General features: G+C 36.4%; 1 long non-coding RNA gene across 1 annotated transcript in view; it reads right to left on the bottom strand.

Moving 5' to 3' along the window:
- Window positions 1-518: 518 nt before the first annotated feature.
- The window catches only part of LOC115031341, a 6,872-nt gene continuing 896 nt past the window's right edge, over window positions 519-6,494 (bottom strand). The window contains exon 2 of the long non-coding RNA XR_003836978.1: window positions 519-1,637. This is a non-coding gene — a long non-coding RNA (uncharacterized LOC115031341). The remainder of the gene's footprint in view (window positions 1,638-6,494) is intronic.

Below are 6,494 nucleotides of genomic sequence, written 5' to 3'. Positions count from 1 at the left end.
AGAAGGGATCTTGAGTTTTACTTGAGGTTTGATCCTAAAAAGTACAGACTCAGGGACTACAGTGCTCTAAGAGGCTCTAAAANCACAGATGCCAGAGAATAATTTGGGAAGAAAAAAAAAACTGCAGTTGTGAGATGACATTGGAGTGTAAAATCCCATTAAAATTTTCCCCAGGAAAACTAGACCTTAAGTAGGTGTTTACCTCTCAGCTCAGTAACTCGAAAAAGACAGGGATAATGTATTTTAGGTTTTTGTTGTTTTTTACCTCTCATTGGTGTGTGTGTGTGTGTGTGTGTGTGTGTGTGTGTGTGTGTGTGTGAGCCCCATATATATTATCAGAGTGACCCACATGGAATCCCAGAAATTGTAATTGGATATTTTACTACAATCATATTAATGAGTTTCTAAGTTTCAAAAATATTATTGTTGGAAATAATAGCCTCCGTAGTCTNGTGATCTCTCGGTTTGGTTAAAAGAGAGTCTATAAAACTAAATGGCAGACAAAGAGGACGAGTGGGTTAAGAAAGAAGTTATTTACCACTTTAATAGGGCTGTCCAACACTTGGTCACATAGATCATTAGGAAACCTAATTGCTTCCATAGCTTTCCTATCTCATCAGAGGAGAGATGAACACTCTAGGAAAAAGCAAAGCAAACATAGAAAGAGGCGCCATGATAAAACATGTCGCTACAGCACTATGGAGTTAACAATGGCAGACTTTGGATTTAATCAGAGGACACTTCTGTAGTCTAGGACAGCTATACAAAGCCCTAAGACACTGTATTTACAGGACTTATTAATATAGGGATCTACATCCTACCATCCTGCCAGAGTCTTAATAGCACAGTGGAGCAGCTCCCTTAAGAATCCCCATTTGCTTATCTGTGGAAAAGCTAGTAGTTCTAAAAATATTTTCCTGGAAGAGGTTAGAACGGTTATTATATATCAATCGAATATAAAGTATGGTTATGTAAGCCAAGCTTGCATGCTAATATTGCACAGGATAGAAAGCAATAAATCAAGACAAGGAGCTTCCTTGGGTCACCAGGTAGAAACAGGGAGAAGCTCTTGACTCAGTACTGTTAGGATGCCTCAGCTTCCAGGAGTCGGCTTGCAGCTGGCCTTCCAGGGAGAGTGCCATGTTGGATTCTCACATGGGCATGTATCTTCCTTACCGAGAGAAAAAGGAATGGCAAACAAAACAAAACCTACCAAACATCCAAAACTGAATGGGATACACCAGCCACCTCACATTGTGGTACTGTTCATTTCTTGAAGAGAATATATAATATTTCAAAATATTATATATACATATATATTTCAAATGGTACAAAGTAATGGTAGTTCCAAATTAGAAGACAGTTGATCGTTCTTCATGATCCTCCAAATTTCACAGAGAAAACTCATTTTTTAAGAGCCATTTTCCGTGACNTTGCTAGAAAAATCCCGAGTCTTCTTTTGGGATACTGTGTATCAGAGTAAGTGCACTGTGATTATCTGGTAACCAAAGTGCAGAGAAGAGATCCACTTGGCTTTCAACTATGGAAGATGTTTTAAATCCTCACAACGTATATTCCACAGGTGGTTCTTTTTCCTATTTATATAACAAATGCTTCTGTTAGGTTCTTGGGTGAATCTGAAACCAAAGAAAGAAAGAAAGAAATCTCAGTAAGAGCAGTAAGAAATGAAGCCATAAAGAAGGGTGTTCATGCAGAAAATGAGGATGCCTTTCATTTTATTGTGTTGCATTATTTGGATATCTTTCACATGATACTCAAAGCCCATAGACAGATCTTTCATATTATAATAAATCCATTAAGTTCCTCTGTGTCAAAACTGAGCACAATTCTTAGAGAAATGTCTATCAAGAACTGGGTTCATGGGGATACAATCTCTGTTCAGTTCCAAGGGTTTTGTGCCAATAAGGACCCCACAGTTGGTTTATTTCTTTACTGCTGTTGCCTTGAATTTACTAATAAATTTTAAATGAGGATCTTGCATTTTCTTGTTGCCCTGGGTCATGCAAATTATGTAATCACTTTCTGTTTCTATGATTAGAATTTGAACTGATTATCCCATGGCCTTATGAAGTTGTCCTATTGTAAAACATTGAGGAGTGGCCATTGGAAAGTTCTTGCCTAGGTTAGTCCATGTGTGTGGAGGAACAGATGAAGAACTATTCTGTCCAATGACACGTGTTAAATAGAATCAAGAACATGCCTGAATANATACATGCTACTTAATCCATCTCAGTATGTACCCAAAGACTCAAATATCAAGGACACATGAATGCTCAAGGAACCACTGGCTAAAACCATGAACAATGGTTCTAGCAGGGAGAAGCCAGCACAAGGAAATAATTGTTTTTTATCATCTCAATTTTCTTTTTATGATGTTGGGACCAAAGTCAAAGTCTTATGATTTCAGGATATCACAGAGATACACTCCAAGCCTCTTAATTTTTTATATCTTTGGAAAATGATCCTTCTGGGACCAGGAGAACAAATCAATTAAAATCTTTTAGAGTTAGCTATAGCACTAATAAAATTTTGCACTCTAACATTTCTTGGTCAAGATGAAGAATCTATGGGAATTAAAAAAAATTATTTTAGGTCTTTTCCTTACAAATGATAGATCTTTCCACTTAATTTTCCTTTATTCCATTGACTGACATAACCTTTGCTTGACAGTGTCTTCTTTTGACCACAAAAAAGGAGATAAAGTAGCATTTACCAAACTGAATTGAAACTGCCTTTTTTCCATTTCTATGATTACTTCCTATGCCAGTATGGAAGACTAGGTGCTCTGTACTGTTGTCATCAAATCCTGGAGACATTAACACCTTAAAATGAGATAGCCTAGGTTTACCTGTTCGTACTGACTCAGGCAGTGAATGAATATATTGCTTCCAGGGGCAACTGTGACTGTGTATATAATTTTTCTTGACTGCAACTTTCTAAATCTTCCAATTATCTCCATATCTAATGTCTCTTCCTGATCATTCAATTGCCTTTTTGTTTTAGACAGCAATTTTATATTACTTCTTTGGAGGTTGGTTATCTTTCTCCCCCTCTCTTTTAGTATTTCAACTGGAAATTGAATAGCAATCAGAACTGTAATGCCATAAGCTCTCAAAGAATTTTATAGCTGGTGGAATCTTGTAAGAAGAACAAGAAGCCAGAAGGTGTCAAAACTGGGATTCCTCTCTTTTTAAAATATATATGAAAAATGTTGGGACAATTAGAATGGACATCTATTGACAAATTCAGAATCACCAGCAGAGGGATAGACAGAGAGTGTGGACAGAGGACCAAAGGGTTTGTGTTGGACAGTCACATAAGCAGTAACTTGACAAGATAAGTAGTAGGCTTTGTTGTGCAGTTTAAGGTCTGATAATTCCTCTTTTAGGGAACAAAACTTAAGTTTACAAGATGCACTAATTATTGTTTTCTCCACTGTGGTGAAGAAAATCTACAGTTGATCGATTCTTCCCAAGCCAACCAATTAGACTGAGTTCTGTAATCTTCATTCTTTTTTTGTTGTTGTTCCAACTGACTATAATTTTCTCTGAGTTCCATTCTTTTTTTTCCTTTTGGCAAACATTTCCTCTTTTTTATTAGATATTTTCTTCATTTTTGAGTTCCATTCTTTTACATCTCAGTTTTCAAAACACCTGTCATTCCATTTCCATGTATAGTTAGCATATCGTATACAAATAACTTGTTTTCTCTGAGGGTAATACTCTTCTAAATCAAGCCATTGTGCTATCTATGCAAGGTTTCTACATTCCTGAACATGGGCACAGCCCCACCAACATCCCAAGGCTTTATTTGATATACTATTTAAAATAAAATAAATGTTAAGCATTATCTAGAAACACAGAAAAGAATTTTAAGGCAATATTTAGTCTAGTTTTGCCACTGTACAACAATAAAAACAATATAATCAAGTAACTCATACAATGATCAGCATGGGATAGGGTTAATGTTTGACCAGAAAAGTCTGTGAAATATTCCATGCTTCTCCTCAGGGGAGCATGATGACGACATTATCCTCCTTCACAATGAATGGCTGGCAACTTCTCAGACATGAGTACTTCTCTTCTACACCATGACTTTCAGGGAATCTTCTTATTATTCATCACTCCAAATTCCTTGTTAGAAAATGCTTTCCCTAATTCCTTCTGTCTTTTCTACCTTTCTAGGTCATATTGTCTCGAAAAGCTATCATTACCAAGAGTCTTCTTTGGTGTGGCTTGCTACTCAGGCTTGTCTGTTCTGAGGACTTGTGGTTCAGATGGTATATGAGAGTTCCACTCTCCACCCCTCCTTTAAAAATTAACACTGGAAATCTTTAAAGTAGATCACAGAGCAAAACTATCTCTTGTTATCTATATTTCAGAGACTCTCTGATAATTTTTTTCTAGAATGTTTTGAGTGGGAAAAGAATGGAATCTCTGGAAACATTCTCGTGACAACTTTTACCCTGAAACTTAGTTTATTTATTTAGGTGTGGTTTATATGTGCATACCTGTTTTCTGGGGTGTGTGTGTACACACAAGTGGACATAGAGGCCAGAGGTCAATGCTTTCTTCTAGTCCTCTGCTCCATATATTTTTTTTTGAAACAGATTCGTTCATTGAACCTGGAGCTCACAGATTTGGCAAGAATAATTGGCCAGCTAGCTTCAGGGATCATCTTATCTCTGCTTCCCCAGCACTGGGATACTGGCAAATGCCATTGTGGCTTTTTATGTGGGGCATAGGAATCTTAATTCAGTTCTTTATGCTTGCTTTAGCAACTGCACCATCTCCCTGGTCCAAGAGTTAGTATTTAAACTAACAGCCCAAAAGTAATGCTCGCTTGCCATTTAAAAGTTAACATTTTCAACTTTTCCTTTTTGTAAATTTCGGGCAGTGCTCTTTAAAACCAGCCTTACGTATAAGAAGAAAAGAAGTGGCTCAGATAACAATAAATTTTGAACTCATAATGATTGAAGTCTCTCTGTGAATTAAACTATTTTAAAACTTAAATTGTTAGAGTCAATATTTGAAGGGGTAGGCATACATGTATTCTGATGGGGAAAATACACAGGGGTATACATATAAATTATCATAGACTTTCTTTTAGAAGCATATAATCTAAGAACTGGTGTTAGTCTACCATCTGTTCAGAATGTGGGCTCCTAGATGCTTGTCTGGGATCAGCTACTGTTTTCTGTTTAAAAGTGATTTTGACTTCTAGGAGTTCTTGGGAATCTCATAGAGAAAAGGTGAANGTAATCTTTGAATACTCGCAGTGATTCTAAAGCATAGCTTTACCCAGTGTCCCCTCTCTCCCCTCTATAGGCTTCAGAATACTCAGCTGTGCACATGGCAGAACTCGTACACCCTTAGCTTTCAAAGCAGCATCGGTCATGGTGGTTTGACTCTCTCGTATCTTCAGCTGCTTGGGTTGACCTCAGTATTCCCTGGGTGGGGCAAATAGTATGCTACAGCCTCAGTTACAGTGATCAGGTTCTGCACAAGCCTCCTTTAATGAGAAAGGTGTCTAGGGGTGCATTACAGCTTGCTTGGTGGCTAAAATAGACTCCAAAATAAAATAGAAGCCACATTTAAATAAAAGTTGCATAGTTATTTTAAAAGTAGCATAAACTCTTTCTGGGTGTTTTCATTTTTTAGTTTTCAGTATAAAGTCTATCTTCCAAAGAGTCTCTGAATTGGTATTCTTGGAATTTTCTAGACTTAAAGATTGAAATAATTTGAGTTGGATTAATTTTCTACAATGAGTTTTAGATTCTAAGTCACCATGGAAGCAAGGGGGATACCTTCCATATGGGATATCAGTCACCAGTTATCTAAGGCCTTAGAGTTGGTATAAGATACCTAAGTTATATGTTCAAACCAANGGCAACTCTAACTCTAATTCAGAATATCTTTAAGTNTTCTAGTTTGTTGAGGTACTTTTTAGACAAAACATAACCATAGGCAAATCTGGGCTTCTCCATTAGCTAATTAAAACAAAATTTTGAGGGTAAGCAACCCAAGCCAGTCTCACTTCTGGATGCTTTGTTATGTAAGTGTTTAATTGTAATGAGAAGCAAAATTCTATGTTGAATTATTTAGAGACACGAGGATGCTTATTAACAAGCTATGGTGGTTCAGAAATCCCTGTTGACCACATGTCAAGGAATTATGGCTATTTATTAGTCACTATAGTCCATATGGGTAACTATATTTGATGAACCTTTATTTTATACATNAAGAACTTGAGTGTGTTCATACAGTATTATATAACTTTATTTCTGATTTCCTTATCACNTAGTTTCAAGGACCACTTTTATTTATTGAAAGAATGATATATGAAATAAAAATCATATCAAGGTTCATGATATAGTGGTTAGAATTCAGGGTGCTCTTCAATGTTTGAGTCACTTTCTGTTAGGGTAAATGTTTATCATGTGGACTTTACAACTGGAAAAGATCACTTTTGAA

Source organism: Mus caroli, chromosome 6, assembly GCF_900094665.2.
Source record: "Mus caroli chromosome 6, CAROLI_EIJ_v1.1, whole genome shotgun sequence".
NCBI classification, from domain to species: domain Eukaryota; kingdom Metazoa; phylum Chordata; class Mammalia; order Rodentia; family Muridae; genus Mus; species Mus caroli.
The sequence above is the reverse complement of the archived record's forward strand: the minus strand, read 5'-3'. Positions and strand labels throughout refer to the sequence as shown.